This window comes from Henckelia pumila, chromosome 2, assembly GCF_033568475.1.
Source record: "Henckelia pumila isolate YLH828 chromosome 2, ASM3356847v2, whole genome shotgun sequence".
NCBI lineage: Eukaryota > Viridiplantae > Streptophyta > Magnoliopsida > Lamiales > Gesneriaceae > Henckelia > Henckelia pumila.
In genome coordinates this window covers 117,472,770-117,486,984 of record NC_133121.1, presented here as the reverse complement: position 1 = coordinate 117,486,984, position 14,215 = coordinate 117,472,770, and the positions used below count along the sequence as shown (strand labels likewise).

Genomic DNA, 14,215 nt, shown 5'->3' with positions numbered 1-14,215 from the left:
GAACTATGGTTCGGGTGGTCCGAACCAGCCGAAGTTTCAAAAATTCAAAAAATGACCCTTAAATTAAATTTTGCAATTTTAAGTATTAAATCAAATAATTCACATAAAATGTGAGATTTTTAATTTTGAATAAATATAATTGATTTATATTATCCAAAATTAATTTGATCGATTTTAATATTAAGCTCCCCCTTAAAATGACATTAAATTTATTTATGTTCGTAAGTGTTTACAACTCAATCATGCCAAGTTCACCACGCAAACGAATAAAATTATTTTCATCTAGTGGTTTTGTAAAAATATCGGCAATTTTATTTGGCGTGTCAACATATTGAAGTTCAACTTCATTTCATTCGATGTGGTCATGAATAAAATGATGACGAATGTCAATATGTTTGGTGCGCGAATGTTGAATCGGATTCTTTGTAAGACAAATGGCGCTAGTGTTGTCACAGAAAATAGGGATTTTTGAAAAAGAGACGCCATAGTCGAGCAATTGATGCTTCATCCAAAGAATTTGCGCACAACAACTATCGGCAGACATATATTCGGCTTCGGTCGTTGACAACGCAACACAGTTTTGCTTTTTGGAAAACCAAGAAACTAAACAGTTTTCTAAAAAGAAACAGGTTCCACTAGTGCTTTTTCGGTCCACCTTATATCCACCAAAGTCGGCATCACAGTAAGATTTTAAATCAAATAAAGAATTTTTTTAATACCACAAGCCGAGATTTGGAGTGTTTGAAAGATATTTAAAAATGTGTTTTAAGGCGAACAAATGTGATTCCTTTGGACATGATTGAAATTGTGCACACAAGAAAACACTAAACATAATGTCCGGTCTACTAGCAGTAGCATATAATAAGGAGCCAATCATACTACGAAAGGAAGATTGATCTACAGTTTTACCAGTTTCATCCTTGTCGAGTCTGATTGCTGTGCTCATCGGTGTGGATGATGATTTTGTGTTCTCCATCCCAAACTTCTTTAGAATCTCCTTGATGTATTTGATTTGGTTCACAAAGAACCCATCCTTGCACTGTTTGATTTGCAATCCGAGAAAATAGTTAAGTTCCCCCATCATGCTCATCTCAAAGTGTTCCTGCATAAGCTTGGAGAAATCTTGACAAAGAGATTCGTCAGTAGAACCAAATATTATATCATCAACATAAATTTGCACAATCAAAAGATCATTTTTGACATTCTTGGTGAATAAAGTAATGTCGATCTTTCCTTTTGAAAAACCATTTGAAAGCAAGAAAGTAGACATTTTATCATACCAAGCTCTAGGAGCTTGTTTTAATCCATACAAAGCTTTGTTTAATCTATACACATGATCAGGCAGTAAAGCATCAACAAAGCCATCAGGTTGTTTAATATAAACTTTTTCTTTCAATTCACCATTCAGGAAAGCACTCTTAACATCCATTTGAAATAACTTAAAATTTCTAGAGCAAGCAAAAGCAAGTAGCATGCGAATGGATTCTAGTCTAGCAACAGGCGCATATGTCTCATCATAATCAATGCCTTCTTCTTGACTATAACCTTTCGCTACAAGCCTAGCTTTATTTCTAGTAATAGTGCCATGCTCATCAAGTTTATTCCTAAACACCCATTTAGTTTCAATAATAGATCTATCATGCGGCCTAGGAACAAGATACCAAACATCATTGCGTTTAAACTCATTCAACTCATCTTGCATAGCAATAATCCAAGAATCATGTAATAAAGCATCATCAATACACTTAGGTTCAACATGCGAAACAAAAGCAAGATGATTGCAAATATTATTAAGAGAAGAGCGAGTGGTTACTCCCTTCGAAGGACTTCCAATGATAAGATCTATAGGATGATCTTTGTGAAGCGTCCAATCCTTCGGAAGTGGTGTTTCCTCAACAGAAACATCTATTTCATTTAAGCTTGAGGAGACCATTTTTTCTTCGAGTAATTCTACATCATCATTGTTAGTGCGAGAGACTATTGACATAGATTAATCAAATACAACATGCATAGATTCTTCAACAAGTAAAGTACGTTTATTAAAAACTCTAAAAGTCTTACTTGTTGTGGAATACCTAAGAAAAATACCTTTGTCGGATTTGGCATCAAATTTGCCAAGGTTGTCCTTACCGTTATTATGTATATAGCATTTGGAACCGAAAGCCCGAAAGTATGAAATGTTAGGCTTTCTCCCTCTCCATAATTCATATGGAGTTTTCTTGAGAATTGGCCTTATTGATACACGATTAATGATGTAACAAGCAGTGTTCATTGCTTCAGCCCAAAAATATTTTGGTAGAGAATGCTCACATATCATGGTCCTCGCAATCTCCACAAGTGTCCTATTTTTCCTCTCAACGACCCCGTTTTGTTGAGGAGTCTTAGGACAAGAAAAATTATGACCGATGCCTTTCTCTTCACAAAAATTTGTAAAACTCTCATTTTGAAATTCAGTTCCGTGGTCACTATGGATCTGCTTTATTGAAAGATTTTTCTCATTCTCAACACGTTTGACAAAAGTTTTAAAATAATCAAAGACATCATTTTTGTGGGCTAAAAACAATGTCCACGTGTAACGTGAGAAATCATCCACAATGACAAATGCATAAAGCTTTCCTCCTAGACTAGCGTTCCTCGAGGGACCACATAGATCTAGATGAAAAAGTTCAAGGGGCATAGAAGTAGATACAAAATTTTTGCTTTTAAAAGATTCTCTTGTATGTTTGCCAAGTTGACACGCATCACAAACAGAATCTGATTTTAAATTGAGTTTTGGCATACCAACAACTAAATCAAGTTTAAAAAGTTTTTCTATGGTACTAGGACCAACATGACCTAGTCGTCTATGCCAAAAAATGTTGTCATCAACATTCAAGGATACAAGGCTTTTAATATTTGATAAAGATAAATTGTTTAAAGAAACCTTGTACACATTTTCACTTCTATATCCTTTGAAATTTATGGAATTTTCAGTCGTGAGTGATATAGTGCAGTGTTGGGGAGTGAACTTGACTTCATAACCTCTATCGCACAATTGACTTATGCTTAGTAAGTTATGCTTAAGCCCTTTCACTAGGAGTACATCATCAATCAAGAAGGATTCAGATATACCTATTGAGCCGATTCCTTCGATAACTCCTTTGCTGTTGTCTCCAAATGTGACAGTTCCTTTCTCCTTTGGTTTGATGGATTGGAGTAGCTCTTTGTTCCCGGTCATATGTCTAGAACATCCACTGTCTAGATACCATATGCTTAGAAGAACAGCTTTCCTATTTTCCTGCAAAAATTTATTTTGGTACCCTTTAGTTCTTTTGGGTCCACAGAGTTAGAAAAGAGAAATACAAAATAGATTTCTAAGAGTTCAGTCTCTCATAGCGACATCATCGCCACTTTTCAAGAGTGCTCCCAGTAGTAGGTAGGGCTATGGCCTCTTTAAAAACCTATTTCCTTGGACAGAGCAGCGTTCATCAGGAAGACCAGTCGCAAGTCAAGGCAGTTTAAACCGATCTATGATGAACTCCCTTGGATCATGATCTCATAATGCTTACTAATGAGTTTTTAAGTACTCTTAGGCCTCCATTTCATATAGCTTTTTGATCATATTGAAATTTTAAAGATCTACATTTATGTCTAACATGACCTATTTTACAACAATAAGAACATGTAGGGGGTAATCTCATTTTTGCCTTAGCAATTAGGCTAGTAAAGTCAATTGATTTCTTACCATACCCTAGTCCACCCTTATCAAAACTACATTTCTGCATGCTAAGTAAATTTTTCAAATTATTACTACTAACAATGAACTTATCAAAAGATTTTTCTTAGTGAGCTATGTCATCCTTCAATCTTAGGTTTTCATGCTCTTTAGTCTCTAATTCATGTTTGAGATTTCTATTTTATTTTCTAAGAGATTTAGCCATATCAAACATGTTTTTATATGCATGTAGTAGTTCGTCATAGGAAGGTACCTCGTCATCGTCGTCGGAGACGATGTCATCACTTTTAGCCATGAGGCAGATGTTTGCTTCCTCCTCGTCATCGTCGCTATCACTCCAAGTGGCTATGAGTGCTCTCTTCTTTTCCTTGTCAATTTTCTTCTTGAGAGGACACTCATTTGCATAGTGGCCTTGTTGTTGACAGTTGTAGCAGGTAACTTCTTTGTCCGTATTCTTTTTGAAGTTGTTTCCTCGCATAAATCTTTTGAATTTTCTTGCAAAGAGTGCCATATCATCATCTTTATCTTCATCTTCTTTGGATTGGCTAGATAGAGCAATCCCCTTTGCCTTGATATCTTCTTTCTTTATTTCCTTCCTTGTTGACAGTTCCAACTCATGGGTTTTTAGAGTCCCATGAAGTTGATCAAGGTCATAGGAAGCGGTGTCGCCTTTGTTGGATTCTATGATAGCCGTCCTCTTGGCATCCCACTCCTTGGGTAAGGCGCGTAGAGCTCTCCTCCATACTTGTTTGGTTGGATATTGTTCCCCGAGTTGGGCTAGCTCATTGATAATTTGAGTAAGCCTTCGGAACATAGTATCTACATCTTCATTTGATTCCATCTCGAATGTTTCGTATTTGAGTTGGAGTAGATCGATCTTCGTTTCTTTGACTTGATTAGTCCCTTCACAACATATCTCCAACTTGTCCCATATTTCTTTAGCGGATGAGCACATTGAGATCCGGTTGTACTCATTCATATCTAAGGAACAATGAAGAATATTCATAGCTTTAGCATTTTGAGAAATTAATCGCATGTCCTCCTTGGAAAAGTCATCCATTTCCTTAGGAATTTTGACTCCCTCAACCTCTTTCAAAGGTATATAGGGACCTTTCACGGTTACTTTCCAAAGATCATAATCTACGGATTGGATATATAGGGACATTCGGTTTTTCCAATATCCGTAGTTTATGCCGTTGAAAAGAGAAGGACGATTTGTTGATTGCCCTTGAGCATAGTCGCTCGCTAGATTTGCCATAAGAACCTTTTTGAAAATATTTTGAAAAAGGTGGCTCTGATACCACTTGTTAGAACCTAATTGGGGGGGGGGGGATTTAGGTTCTATTGACAACTTTAGCAATTTAAAGCGATTATGCAAATACGCAAGCAGAAGACTTAAAGCAATCAAATATAAGTGCAGTAAATAAATTCGTAATGTAAATAAAGCAGTAAAAGGGATAAGAGATGTTTATGGAAGTTCGACGATAAATCGTCTACGTCTTCCCTTCTTGGTTAAGATCGATTAACCAAGGATCCACTAGCACTTCAACGTCTTGGCCTTGATGGCTCCAAGGATAGCCGTACAACTCAACACGATCATCGCACCGATACAACTCAACACTTGGCCTTAAGTGCTCCAAGGATAGCCACAACACTCGTAAATACACTTGGCTTCACACACAAGTGTTTACAATAACCGAGCAACCAACTCACAAATGAACTTATACAAACAACCCTCGATTTGAATATATATCTCACAAATATTTCTTTTAACTCTTGTAGGAGAGGAACTTGCTTGCAAAAAGAGTTGAGAGTGAATTGGTGAGTTGAGAAGGCTTCAAATGACATGTATTTATGGGTGCCAATCCAAACGGGTTCGGGTCGTTCGAATGGGCCTTCGGGTCGTCCGAACCTTGTCTGATTGAAATTCAAATTCTTACGGCTGGTGAACTGTTCGGGTGGTCCGAAGTCATCTTTGGGTCGTCCGAACGGCGGCATTAAATTCATTCAGGGAAATTTTCTTCCGACAAAATCTTCATGGCCGCAAAGGAGTTCGGGTCATCCGAACCTGTCTTTAGGTCGTCCGAAGTAGTCATTTCGTGGCCTCCGAGAGTGCCTCCGATCTTTATTTAATTCCTGAAAAATCTTCGGGTCGTCTGAACTCACTTCGGATCGTCCGAAGTAGTCTTCGAAGTCTCCGAACTTGTCCTCCGATCTTTATTAAATTCTGGAAATACTTCGGAGCATCCGAAGTTGTCTTCGGGTCGTCCGAACCTGGACAGATTCGAACTTTTGAATTTTTATTCCCAATTTTTGATTATCGGTTCTTGCTTCCAATATTGTCTATACTCAAAAATATTAATACCTGCAAATTTCTCACTTTAAACTGTTAGTAACGATTAATCGAGTTTTGTAATCATCAAAACATAATATTATGAGACTTGTTAATGCATTAAAAATATTAATCTCATCACACGAGATTTGTATGCGTTTAAGGCGTAACAATACCCCCACAATATTTCAGCAGGAAATATGCTCAACACGAGGATCGAACCCGCAACGCTGGGGAATTTCTTCCCACGTCACCTCAAGCTCTTTTTTATGTTGTCTAATTTGGGTTTTTATAAACGAAGTATTTAAAAGTTGGTTTTGTTATTTCAAAGAAAAAAAGTTGGTTTTGAGGCAGTAATTTTGTTTTTTGTTTTTAGATTTTAATCATATCTTGTTTAAATACCGACGTGATACAAAGAATTATTGTTAACGTGATAAAAAGTTGGTTTTGATGCAGTAATTATGCACTAAGTGTATTCGTTCCAGAGATTTACTGACTTTTTTTAAATGACAGACTTTTGTGGAGTTGATAGATTTCTGCTGTAGTGACCCGCGCGGTGATCACCTACTAATCAGAACTTAAGCATGCAATTAATCAATAAAGTAATATTAATCAGAGTAACTGCGGATACTTAAAATAAAATAATACCAGTTAGGAAAAACCTAGTGGTCAACCCTGCTATCCAGCCTTGGTCACCACCTAACCTCCCTGTCTCCGGGAGAACTACCTGCAACTGCCCCATGGAATAGGACATCCAGCCAACAGAAAATAACCGAAAGTGAGCCTAACATGCTCAGTACGAGAGTATGAGTATACATGAATGCAAGTGTACTGTCTACTGACTAGAGGTCAAAAATCAGATACAAAGACAGACCGGGCCCTGGTATGTAGCACGCTGTGCCGTCGCTTCAGGAGGTGGCTCCCATACCGAAATAACAGTGGATTTCCGAACCCAAATCGATGGAAGTCCATCCATTAACAGGATAGGGTAAAACCCTACTAATAGACATCTCAAAAGAGATAGCTCAATATACTCATGTATGCAACATACAGTCGTGACATGCTGTATATAAAGACATATAAAACATGCAATCACATAATCCATGCAAACACATAATACATGCATACTCAATTTGGATATCTCGAATAATACTTCTGTACCTTACTAAAGCAGATCCTAGAGGCTTTTCCTCTAGGTCCAAGCCTACCATGCATCACTAAAACATAAATAACCCATGCATTACCTTGCATGCCAACATTACCTACTAGGCTCAAAAAGCCTTAATTAAACTATAGTCTACTCCCTATTTACTATAGGGAACCAAAGTCATACCTTCATCCGTCGTTAGCCCGCTGATGTCGCATGCCCTAGAGCCTGGGCATAGCCTAGCTACGACCTCTAGACGCCTCTCCAGAGCTTCGCCGCCTGGCTGCTACTGCGGACACTGTCCACTACTATGTCAGACACTGTCTGACTATACTAAAATATAGACTTTCTACTCCAACTCTAAAATAAGAGTACCCAAAAGGCCCTAAAATAGAGCCATATGGGTGAAGGAGAGGATTCTGAACGGCTGAAAATGAGCAAATCTCGCCCATATTTATAGACGACGAACGGACGCAATGTTCGTTAGAACGGATGCAACGTTCTGCACTGTCCCGCCATGTGTAATGATCTTGTTGACATCTGTCCTGCCAGCAGAACGGACACAACGTTCGTTAAAACGAAAGCAACGTTCTTGCACCATCTAACCTCGTGTCATGATCTCGTCGACACTTGTCCATCCAGCAGAACGGACGCAACGTTCGTCAGAACGGAAGCAACGTTCTTGCACCGGATCATTGCGTCCGTTCGGGTTCGGACGCAACGTTCTGGTCTGGTCCTTCCGAACTCGTTTGGCTGTTTCTGGTCGGTTTTGAGACCCCCGGGACTTTTCCAACTATTTTTGGACATTTCGGATCTGATTTTACACTCCATTTTACCAAATAGGGACTCCTTAAACATGTTTTGACACTTTTAAAATCATATGTCATTTTCTAAAATTTTTAAAATCACTTAATCTTGTAAAATGGAACCGGGCTACTACATCTGCAGACTTTTATAGAATTTCACAGACTTTTAATGACTTTCACAGAATCTTGCAGATTTATTTTTCATGACTTTTATTGATATTTGTAAACTTTTTTCATGACTTTTATTGGCATTTGTAATTTTTTTTGTAGAACCATATGTGTTTTGTAATTCATGATTTTGATTATGATTTATTTATTGGAATTATTAATCGAGTATCAATACCTTATATTTATCTCTCTTTAAAATAATTTTATTTCTTTAAAATATTTTTATCTATCATATAAATAATTTTTACTTATCAATTTGGTTTATAAAAATCAATAAGTAGAATTAAACTTGTTGCAATTAAGAAATTAATATGAATCTATAAAATTTGAATTATTTAGTTTTATATAGTATAGTATTCTTATTTATATATATATATATATATATACACACACACACATTCGTGTTAATAATTTTTTAAAACTACGTCAATATATATAAATATACACACACATTCGTGTTAATAATTTTTTAAAACTACGTCAATATATCAAGTCAATATATATAAATCATATACATATACATATACATATACATATACATATACATATTATTATTATTATTATTATTATTATTATTATTATTATTATTATTATTATTATTATTATTATTATTATTATTATTATTATTATTATTATTTATTATTATTATTATATATGTATATGCATATTTATATTAAAGTGTATAAATTTAAATTTTGAGTTATAATAAAAATTAAGCTACAAATTAAAAATATAAAAAATAATTAAAACATCAAATTTTATATAATTAAAAATGAATTAATTATAAAAAATAATTATTGTTATTTTCAATTTATGATCAATAAAATATTATAAGTTTTTGTCGTGTAGTATAATAAGTTTTTATTTAAAAATTTAATCAATATGATTTTAATTCTCGTGAGAATTTTTTGTAATTAAAATTCAAAAATTATGAAAGATAAAATTTTTATTTTCTTTTATTTTAACGGGGTGTATTGGTTCTTAGAAATAGAAAAAATATGTTTGTATATATATTATTTTTAATTTAGTGTATTCAAACTATACTTTTAAAGACTTTTATGGACTTTAAAAGTCTAGAGGTATTCAATTTTTACTTTTGTATACTCCATAAAAGTAGATTGGTATTCAACATAGATTTTCATAGAGTTTTAAAAAGTCAAGTGATATTCAATCTTGATTTTTTAAAACTCTATAAAAGTCAAGTGGTATTGAAAAAGTATATAGATTTTCAATGACTTCTACCAAAATCTTTATGTACAAATATTCAAGCACTAGGTACCATAAAAAAAATCTAGAATTTTCTTCTCATCACCCCAAAGATTTTGATAGATTTTAAAAAAAACGTTTAGGGTTCTATTGGGTTCTCTTCTCGCCACCTTCTTCTCTTCATCGTTCCTGTCTTCTTCCATTCAAAGATATGAATAAAAATTCTTTCTCCTTAACACTCATCGTCAATCTTGTTTGATATTTTTCGTTACTTTTTTTTTTTTTTTTTTGGAAAATGTTCGTTACTTTTTGTGAATTGTTGTTTGTGATATCTCATGAAATTAATGTATCCAAGGTAAAGCTCCTTTGATTTTTATTTTATTCTGAACATTTTGGAAGCATTTCCACTGCTCTTCGTGTTTCTCTTCTTGAAGATTTTGGAATTTGCATGATTCAGTTAAAAAATTATATTCAAATCAATGAACATAGTCCAATTAGTTTAATATTGATGTCATTTCAGCAGCATATATATTCTTCAAATCAATTCCTACTTTCATATCAATTCCTGAATGAAAACTTTAATAAAAGTTGTCACGTCTCTTTCACTAGAAGCAAAGTCAAACCAAAATGGGTAAAAGGTATAACGAGTGAATCTACGTACAACAAGTGTGGTGAGCGAAGATGGCAATTTCAGATATGGTCTAGAATTTTGAGAACTCAAGGTCGGTTTTTTTTTTTTGGGTTTAATTTTTTTTGAATTTTTCTGCAATGCATGCTGATCTTGTTCTCATATATTTATTTGATTTGATTTGCGTTGATTGATTCGATGCTTTATATATCAGTGATCGGATGAAATAGTTGATTCCACGTCCGTACGTTGCTGTTTGTTCCGAGTATAGATCAAATGCGCTTATAAATTTCAAAATAGATCGTTTGTCTTTGGACTAAAGGAATGAAAATTACTTGTGGTTTATCAAAATCCTGTGCTACGACACATGTCCAAAAATCATGAAAAAACTGAGAAAATATCCCAACTTTTAACATCTTTTGATTTTTTAATAGCTTTGAAACTGAAGAACCCTTTTTCACCCACTATCAAATTTGTAGCTTCCTTCTTGTGTGCATGTATTACTGTGTAAGTTGGGAAGTCAAAAGCAAGAAAAGACCGAAAACCATGTTGTGTTTATTAATCATGTTGAAATTTACAGTCAGTAGCTTAAATAATACTGAGTATTTTTGTTTACTGATAGTGATCTATATTTCTTTTCTGTTCTTACCGTCTCTATTTTTTGTTCACCCTATTCAATGAAAAGCCTTCTAACTAAAATGTGAGGATTCGATCATAAAATTTATCCCTTGTCATTTGATATGTGAAATTGTTTGTGCTTTGCTAAAGAGAAGGTTGGCTATAACCGTGTTATGTTCGTTTTGTATGATATTCATTTTGGCTTATTTTAGTGTTATCCATCAACGGGTCGGTTATGAGAGAACCAATTAATTTTGAGGATTAGATTTTGTATTTAATTCGAAACAATTTGTTGATTTTGAAATTCCCATGTGATTTATATATATTTCGATTCGGGTGCTTGTAGTCGCATAGACTAGATAACAGAGACGCATGTTTGATGAACAAATTTTATTTGATATGCATGTGAATTTTTTTCCATGAATTCATGGAGCTTTTTTTATTTAATCAATTGTTTTATGCCAGGAAGGTTATTTAAATGTCAAATCTCAATACACATGACACAAATGAAGAGATGGAAGAAGACAAATCAGAAGAAGAACTACATGAATCCATTGAGTGTTTGTCGATGCACATTTTCGAAATATTTTCTGTGTTAAATGATTATAGGACTAGCATGTGTCACGAACGTATCCAACAACCATGAACTAGAAGACCAATAACTGCAAGTGGATACGATTATATTCATAGAATATTAAAAGAAGATCCAACAAACTTTAGAAAAATATATAGGATGTACCCCGATGTTTTTTTAAAGTTGTGAAACATTCTTTGGGAGAAAACACACTTACAAGACACACGATATATCTGTGTTGAAGAAATGCTTGCAATATTTTTACTTATTGTTGGTCAAAATACTCGATATTGCATGATTCGTAAAATATTTGATCGATCACAATACAATACTAGCGAAAATTTCCACAAGGTGTTGAAAGCATTAAAGATCATTGCCGTTGATATGATGGTAAAGCCTGGATCTACAGTGACAGAACGAATAAGAGAGAACATAAGATTTTACCCTTACTTCAAAGTAACAACATTTTCAATTATTGTTGTTTTATTATTATTTTTGTTGTTGATGTTACAAGTATTAATATATTTGATATTATTATTTTATTGTAGGATTGCATTGGAGCTATTGATGGTACTCATATCCGACAGTGTCTTGGCGTGATGCTAACAGTTACCGCAATCGTCATGAAATAATTTCTCAAAATGTTTTAGCAGCGTGTAACTTCGATTTAGAACTCATATATGTACTCAGTGGGTGGGAGGAATCTGCACATGATTCACACGTGTTGACAGATGCTTTATCAAGAAATAATGGACTCAAAGTGCCACAAGGTATTTTTTTTTGTAATATATATTACTAAATTATTTATGTTTTTTTACTTTTCAAAAGTTTATATATGTTATTCATTGATATACAAATATGATTTGATAGGTAAATTTTTTTAGTGGATGACGGATATTCAAATAGACGTCAATTTTTAGCTCCTTTTCGAGGTGTACGTTATCATCTTCAAGAATTCACAGGACAAGGTCGTCACCCTGAAGATGCAAAAAAGTTGTTCAATCTTCGCCACGCTTCATTGAGAAACGTTATTGAGAGAATATTTGGCATATTCAAATCGCGTTTCAAAATATTCAAGACAGCTCCTCCATTTATTAAATACAAGACTCAGACAGATCTTGTTTTGGCTTGTGTCGGGTTACATAATTTTCTTCACAAGGAGTGTCGTTCCGATGAGTTTCCGATTGAAGCAGATAATGAAGCTCCATCATCTTCATCAGAACAAATTCATGAAGATAACTTTGATCAATTACTTGATGCTCAAGAACAACAACGAGCAAATGCTAATGCATGGAGGGATGCTATAGCCAATCAAATGTGGATCGACGTTGATCAAGTAGTCACTAATGATTAAAGTTTTTTCCATAAAAGATTACTACAATTTAAATATCATAATTTTTCCGTATTCTAATTGATCATTTATCTACAATTTTATACAATTATTTATCTAGTATATTTTTGAGTCATTATTTATCTAGTATTGATTATTGATAAAAGTGTTATTATATATGCGTGAAAAAAATATTACTCATTGATTATATATTTGGAATTGACATGACAAAAAAATCATGAATTTAAATAAGTGGTTGATTAATTGTTTTTGAAAAACAATAAAAAGAATTTATAAACATAAAAATTTATGATAAAAAATTTATATGACAATGTTAGGATAAAAAAATCAAGAAGAATTAACGAATAAAGTTTACAAAACTGTACAGAAAAAATCAACAATAGTCTATAAAAGTCATTAAAAGTCCATGAACTCCACAAAAGTCTATGACAAAATTCTTTAAAAAAGTCAACAAGAGTCTATAAAAGTCATTAAAAATCCATGAACTCCACAAAAGTCCATGACTTTGAAAAAGTCCATAAAAGTCTTTAAAAGTCTAATTTGAATAAAAGTGTGAAAATGTCCATCCAAATCTTTAGGTTCAACCAAAGACAATTATGAATATTTTATTGTTGTATGCCTTTAAATATTGTACTTAATAGAATTTCATGGAGTTTTTAAAAGTTCATTGACATTTTGAATACCTCTAAACTTTTGTAGAGTTTTTAAAAGTTAAGTTTGAATAACACATGACTTTTTAAAATTCTACAAATGTTCATCTTGAATACCACTAAACTTTTGTGTAGTATATAAAGTCTAGATTGAATACCTCTATACTTTTAAACTCCATAAAAGTAATTAAAAGTATACAACCAATACACCCCCTAGTGTTGGGAAATGTCAACGTGGTACAAAGAATTATTGTTATATTTGCCGCCGCATCAACAATTGGACAAAAATATATTTAAAAATTAAAAGCTAGCACACCAATATCAGAGTAAATAGATTAATTAAACCAAAGTATGATAAATTAGTGAACTAATAATGTTTGCAACTTTTAAAAATATAAGTAATTATGGATTTTTTCTTAATAAATTTGCGAATAAAAAATTCATAATCATTTATTTTTATTGATTGAAAAAAATTATTTTTTTCCAACTTGTTACTTCTAGACCATGTTTTATCATTTTTCAAAAATTTTAAAATCGCTAAAAAAAAATTTATTTAGACATTTGAATTTTTAAACTATAATATCATCCAACATTAAAAAACCATAAAATTTTAAATAACAAAAAATTATTTAAAATAAAAAAACTTTTATACACGTACATCATCGTATATGAAGGGCACTAATATAAAATTTATATCACATGATTTTTTAAAACCCCCTATAGAATTTGCAAAAAATTGGATTGAAAATAAAACTCTACAAAACTCTTTGAAAGTCACTAATTTTCTCACATTGGATACACCCCCTACGTATCCAAATATTCATGGGCAAAACAACTTCTCAATATATAGAACAAAAATTAATACACGTCTTCTAAAAAAATAATAATAATAAATACACGTAAATTTTATTTTATTTTATTTTTTTAAAAGAAAATTGTAATTCTTTTATTAAGATAGAAACTTTAAATTACAATATTTCCAGTCAAGTAGGAAAATTCCCACTCAATTTTATTGTCTTC

General features: G+C 33.0%; 1 long non-coding RNA gene across 3 annotated transcripts; it reads left to right on the top strand.

Moving 5' to 3' along the window:
• The first annotated feature begins 9,385 nt into the window (after positions 1 to 9,385).
• LOC140884285 (uncharacterized) lies at positions 9,386 to 12,559 on the top strand. 3 transcript variants are annotated; one of them, XR_012150624.1, is made up of 4 exons: positions 9,386 to 9,729; positions 9,984 to 11,650; positions 11,743 to 11,964; positions 12,065 to 12,559. It is a non-coding gene; the product is annotated as an uncharacterized lncRNA (long non-coding RNA). The 3 variants fall into 3 exon arrangements; XR_012150625.1 differs by having other exon boundaries at positions 9,386 to 10,096; positions 11,086 to 11,650; XR_012150623.1 differs by having other exon boundaries at positions 9,386 to 11,650.
• Positions 12,560 to 14,215: the final 1,656 nt, after the last annotated feature.